The sequence below is a fragment of the Saimiri boliviensis genome, chromosome 21 (genome assembly GCF_048565385.1).
Source record: "Saimiri boliviensis isolate mSaiBol1 chromosome 21, mSaiBol1.pri, whole genome shotgun sequence".
NCBI lineage: Eukaryota > Metazoa > Chordata > Mammalia > Primates > Cebidae > Saimiri > Saimiri boliviensis.
The window spans coordinates 9,953,081-9,959,210 of record NC_133469.1 but is presented as its reverse complement, the minus strand read 5'-3'; the positions used below and the strand labels follow the sequence as shown (position 1 = coordinate 9,959,210).

Below are 6,130 nucleotides of genomic sequence, written 5' to 3'. Positions count from 1 at the left end.
CTCCCGCCTCAGCCTCCTGAGTAGCTGGGATTACAGGCACGCACCACCATGCCCAGCTAATTTTTTTGTATTTTTAGTAGAGACGGGGTTTCACCATGTTGACCAGGATGGTCTCGATCTCTTGACCTAGTGATCCACCTGCCTCGGCCTCCCAAAGTGCTGGGATTACAGGCGTGAGCCACCGCGCCCAGCCTAGGAATTTATTTCTTATAGTTCTGGAGGATGGGAAGTCCAAGATTGAAGGGCTGCATCTGGTGAGGGCCATCACGCTTTGTCATTACATGGCAGAAAGCGTAAGGGCAGGCTGGATGAGGTGGCTCATGCCTGTAGTCACAGCACTTTGGGAGGCTGGGCAGGTGGATTATGAGGTCAAGAGATGGAGATCGTCCTGGCCAACATGGTGAAACCCTGTCTCTACTAAAAATACAAAAATTAGCTGAGTGCGGTGGCCCAAACCTGTAATCCCAACTACTTGGGAGGCTGAGGCGGGACAATTGCTCCAACCTGGAAGGTGGAGGTTGCAGTGAGCCGAGATCATACCACTGGACTCCAGCCTCATGTCAGAGCAAGACCCAGTCTTAAAAAAAAAAAAAGGCCGGGTGCAGTGGCTCAAGCCTGTAATCTCAGTACTGTGGGAGGCCGAGGCGGTTGGATCACGAGGTCAAGAGATCGAGACCATCCTGGCCAACATGGTGAAACCCCGTCTCTACTAAAAATACAAAAAATTAGCTGGGCATGGTGGCGTGTGCTTGTAATCCCAGCTACTCAGAAGGCTGAGGCAGGAAAATTACCTGAGCCCAAGAGGCGGAGGTTGCGGTGAGCCAAGATCGCGCCATTGCACTACAGCCTGGGTAACAAGAGTGAAACTCTGTCTCAAAAAAAAAAAAAAAAAGGCCGGGCGCGGTGGCTCAAGCCTGTAATCCCAGCACTTTGGGAGGCTGAGGCGGGTGGATCACGAGGTCGAGAGATCGAGACCATCCTGGTCAACATGGTGAAACCCCGTCTCTACTAAAAGTGCAAAAAATTAGCTGGGCATGGTGGCACGTGCCTGTAATCCCAGCTACTCAGGAGGCTGAGGCAGGAGAATTGCCTGAGCCCAGGAGGCGGAGGTTGCGGTGAGCCGAGATCGCGCCATTGCACTCCAGCCTGGGTAACAAGGGCGAAACTCCGTCTCAAAAAAAAAAAAAAAAAAAAAAAAAAAGAAGGTGTAAGGGCAATAGAAAGGGGAAAAAGGAGTCAGACTTATCCCTTTATCAGGAACCCACTCGAATGACAACTAACCCACTCCTGTAATAACAGCATTAATCCATTCAGGAGGGTAGAGCCCTTCTGACCTAATCACCAAAAAAAATACAGGGTAAGCATATTGATATGGCCCAGCTTTTCACAATTTCCTTGTGACATTTCGTGCACTTTCAGCCTCTCATTGCTCTGAAGCCAGGAGCCAAGCTGAGATTTCCCTCAGTACAGGTGTGAAAAACAGGCCTGGAGAAGTTAGGTGAATTGCTGAAGCAGAATGTCTAGCTATCTTTTACTTTTTTGTCGCAATTAGCAGAAAGACTAGTAAGAATGAGTGTTTCATAGTTACTAATTTATAAACCTAAGCTGTTCAGTCTGGCAATTTAAATTAAAATTCAGTGACATAAAAAATTTGATTCTTTGGCCAGGTGCGGTGACTTATCTCTGTAATCCCAGCACTTTGGGAGGCCGAGGTCAGAGGATCCCTTGAGTCCAGGAGTTCCAGACCATCTTGGGCAACATGCTGAGACCTTGTCTCTATTTAAAAAGAAAAAAGAGCAGGGCGCGGTGGCTCACGCCTGTAATCCCAGCACTTGAAGGCTGAGGCGGGCGGATCACGAGGTCAGGAGATCGAGACCATCCTGGTGAACATGGTGAAATCCCGTCTCTACTAAAAATACAAAAAATTAGCTGGGCATAGTGGCGTGTGCCTGTAATCCCAGCTACTCAGGAGGCTGAGGCAGGAGAATTGCCTGAACCCAGGAGGCGGAGGTTGCAGTGAGTTGAGATCGCGCCATTGCACTCCAGCATGGGTAACAAGAGCAAAACTCTGTCTCAAAAAAAAAAGAAAAAAAAAAAAGTAAAAAGAAAGGCCAGGCAAGGTGGCTCATGCCTGTAATCCTAACACTTTGGGAGGCTGAGGCAGGCAGATCACAAGGTCAGGAGTTCAAGACCAGCCTGACCAACATGGTGAAACCCCTTCTGTACTAAAACTACAAAAATTAGCCAGTATGGTAGCACATGCCTGTAATCCCAGCTATTCACGAGGCTGAGGCTGGAGAATTGCTTGAATCCCTGAGGCCAAGGTTGCAGTGAGGTAATTTAGTTGGGTGAGGTGGCAGGCCTATAATCCCAGCCACTTGGGAGGCTGAGGCAGGAGAATCAGTTGAACCCAGGAGGTGGAGGTTGCAATGAGCCAAGATTGCGCCACTGCACACTCGAGTCTGGGCAACAAGAGCAAAACTCAGTCTCAAAAAAAAAAAAAAAAAAAAAAAGGCCTGGCATGGTGGCATGTGCCTATAATTGCAGCTACTTGGGAGCCTGAGGTGGGAGAATCACTTGAACTCAGGAGGCAGAGGTTGCAGTGAGCTGAGATCATGCCATACACCCCAGCCTGGGCGACAGGGCGTGACTCCGTCTCAAAAAAAAAAAAAAAAAAGTTCAGTTTCTCACGTGCACCGGCCACAGTTCTCGCATGGCTAGTGGCTCCTGTATTGGACAGCACAGATCTAGAACACGTTCATCAGGGCAGGAAGTCCTCTTGGATGGTGGTGGGTATAGAGAACAGACACTTTCGCGTAGCAGGAAAGCAGAACGGCATGGGGATTAAGGGTGAAACGTGTAGCTGATTTCATTTGTGTTTAACACCGTGAAGTGTATCTCCATTAAGGAGTTAAACAACTTGCCTGGAGCAACAGTAGGCACGTGGGTCAGTCAGGCTGGATTTGGGTCCCTCTTCCTACAGTGTGGCCTTGTCATTGATCCTCCGTGTAAGCCTCAGTTTCCTGACTGGGAAAAGAGGATAATCATAGGATCACAGGAGCCGCTTCACTGGGTGGCTGTGAAGATTAGACCATGTAATATATTTCAGGTCACACCGCGCTTGTCTCACATAGGTACACCATAGTCTTTCTTTATCCATAAGTTGTATTCTGTGTCAACATACGATTTTGTTTTTTGGGTTTTTGTTTGTTTTTTTGTTTTTGTTTTGTTTTTTGAAATGGAGTCTCTGTCATCCAGGCTGGAGTGCAATGATGGGATCTCTGCTCACTACAACCTTTGCCTTCCAGATTCAAGCGATTCTCCTGCCTCAGCCTCCTGAGTAGCTGGGATTACAGGTGCCTGCCACCACAGCCCGCTAATTTTTGTATTTTTAATAGAGATGGGATTTCACCATGTTGGCCAGGCTGGACTCAAACTCCTGACCTCGTGATCCGCCTGCCTCAGCCTCTCAAAGTGCTGGAATTACAGGCATGAGCCACTATGCCCTGCTTGTTGTGTTTTGAGGTCTTGTTCTGTTGCTCAGGCCAGAGTGCAGTGGCAAGGTCATAGCTCACTGCAATCTGGAACTCATGGGCTCAAGTGATCCTCCTGCCTCAGTCTTCCAAAGTGTTGGGATTACAGGTGTGAGCCTGGCCTATTTTGTCTTTGAGAGCTTTTGCTATGTCGGCCAGGTTGGTCTTGAATTCCCGATCTCAAGCAGTCTTCCTGCATTGGCCCACTAAACTGTTAGGATTACAGGCTTGAGCCACCGCGCCTGGCCCAGCATTATTTCTTAAGCCTATTTCTAGGTATTGATATGTAGTCTGTAGTTTGTTTAACTGTGCCCTGGCTTGTGGGAATTGGCCCCTTGGCTTTTCCTGGTACTATAGATAGGATTATAATTTATTGCCTTGCCGGCTGGCCTAGGCAATAAATATTGTTACAGTTGTTTTTATTTTTATGGAAACTGAATCTTAGAGCAATTAATTTGTAAAAATAAAGAAACAGATTGGTAATTTCACATTGGAAATATATCTAAGATGTGTTAGTAAATGAAAAAGATGAGTTGCAGGCCAGGCTTGGTGGCTCACGCCTGTAATCCCAGCACTCTGGGAGGCTGAGGTGGGTGGATCACTTGAGGTCAGGAGTTTGAGACCAGCCTGGGCAATGTGGTGAAATCCATCTCCACCAAAAAAATACAAAAATTAGCCGGGGTGCTGGTACACACCTGTAGTCCCTAGCTTCTTGGGAGGTTGAGGCAGGAGAATTGCTTGAACCTGGAAGGCAAAGGTTTGAGTGAGCCAAGATCGCACCACTACATTCTCACCTGGGCAACAGAGCGAGACTCTGTCTCAAAAAAAAAAAAAAAAAAAGAAAAGAAATCAGGGCCGGGTGCGGTGGCTCAAGCCTGTAATCCCAGCACTTTGGGAGGCCGAGGCGGGTGGATCACGAGGTTGAAAGATCGAGACCATCCTGGTCAACATGGTGAAACCCCGTCTCTACTAAAAATACAAAAAATTAGCTGGGCATGGTGGCACGTGCCTGTAATCCCAGCTACTCAGGAGGCTGAGGCAGGAGAATTGCTTGAACCCAGGAGGTGGAGGTTGCGGTGAGCTGAGATCACGCCATTGCACTCCAGCCTGGGTAACAAGCGCAAAACTCCGTCTCAAAAAAAAAAAAAAATCAAAAGAAAAAGATGAGTTGCAGAACAACTTGTATGGTTTCTCATTTAAGTGAAGAACATGGTGGGGTTAGCTGTGTATACACTTATGAATGCACAGGTCAATAATAGAAATGCACTTAGTACTAATCTTTCCAGATCCTCACAATAGCTCTGTGAAGAAATGATTGCTTGAAGAGGTTAAATTGCCCAGGATTGGTAAGTTGCGGGGCCTTCTTTAAACCCAGGGCTCTGCTACCCCATCCATCCCATGTGCTGGGCTCCTCCCCCTGTCACAGGGTAGTGTTTATCACTGCAGCTGAAATGTACTACCTTCTTCTACGCACATGCACTGTGGAATGTCCTTTGACATCATGTCATTGGTGGGTTCTTTGCACCTACCCAGTGAGCAGGCAGTGAGGAGCCATTAGGTTTGAGCTTGAGTGGAAATGGGTGTGAAGTCTGCACCGGGGATGTCGCCCCTGCCATAGATAGGTTAGAATGGATGGTGGTTGTGGGGGCGCTGTTTCAGAATGTGGCCAATTCTCACTACTGGGTGACTGGAACCAGGAATGCCTGCTGTGGGTACATACTGGGTTCAGCTGCTGAACAGGGTTTGGATTACATATCCAGGTGACATAAAGAAGGGAGCCAGGGGCAGTGGCTTCAGCTTTGCCTCTTTCCTTACCCCAGGGTATGACGGGGAACACCAGCCATCTCGAAAGGAAGCAGCTCTTTCCTTCTTGCTGTCATTTCTTTCTTTTCTTTTCTTTTCTTTTTTTTTCAGACAGAGTTTTGCTCTTGTTAACCCAGGCTGGAGTGCAATGGCGCGATCTCGGCTCACTGCAACCTCCGCCTCCTGGGTTCAGGCAATTCTCCTGCCTCAGCCTCCTGAGTAGCTGGGATTACAGGCACGTGCCCATTACTATGCCCAGCTAATTTTTTGTATTTTTTTTTTAGTAGAGACAGGATTTCACCATGTTGACCAGGATGGTCTCGATCTCTTGACCTCATGATCCACCCACCTTGGCCTCCCAAAGTGCTGGGATTACAGGCTTGAGCCACCGTGCCCGGCCCTCTTTTTTTTTTTTTTTTTTTTTTTTTTTTTGAGACGGAGTTTTGCTCTGTCACTCCGGCTGGAGTGAAGTGGCATGATCTTGGCTCACTACAACCTCTACCCGCTGGGTTCAAGCAATTCTCCTGCCTCAGCCTCCTAGGTAGCTGGGATTATAAGTGCCTGCCACTATGCCTGGCTAATTTTTGTGTTTTTAGTTGAGGCGGGGTTTTGCTATGTTGGCCAGGCTGGTCTCGAATTCCTGACCTCAGGTGATCTACCCCCCTTGGCCTCCCAAAGTGCTAGGATTACAGGCTTAAGCCGCCGCGCCTGGCCTCTTTCTATTATTTCTTTGGATTCATTTATTCTTTTCTGGTAACAAAGGGTTACCATTGAGGGTTATCATTTATAGTTTA

At 47.9% G+C, this 6,130-nt stretch overlaps 1 protein-coding gene across 1 annotated transcript in view; it reads left to right on the top strand.

The window, feature by feature from the left end:
- ACO2 (aconitase 2) overlaps positions 1 to 6,130 on the top strand; it is a 61,044-nt gene that overhangs the window by 26,290 nt on the left and 28,624 nt on the right. The window lies entirely within an intron of this gene.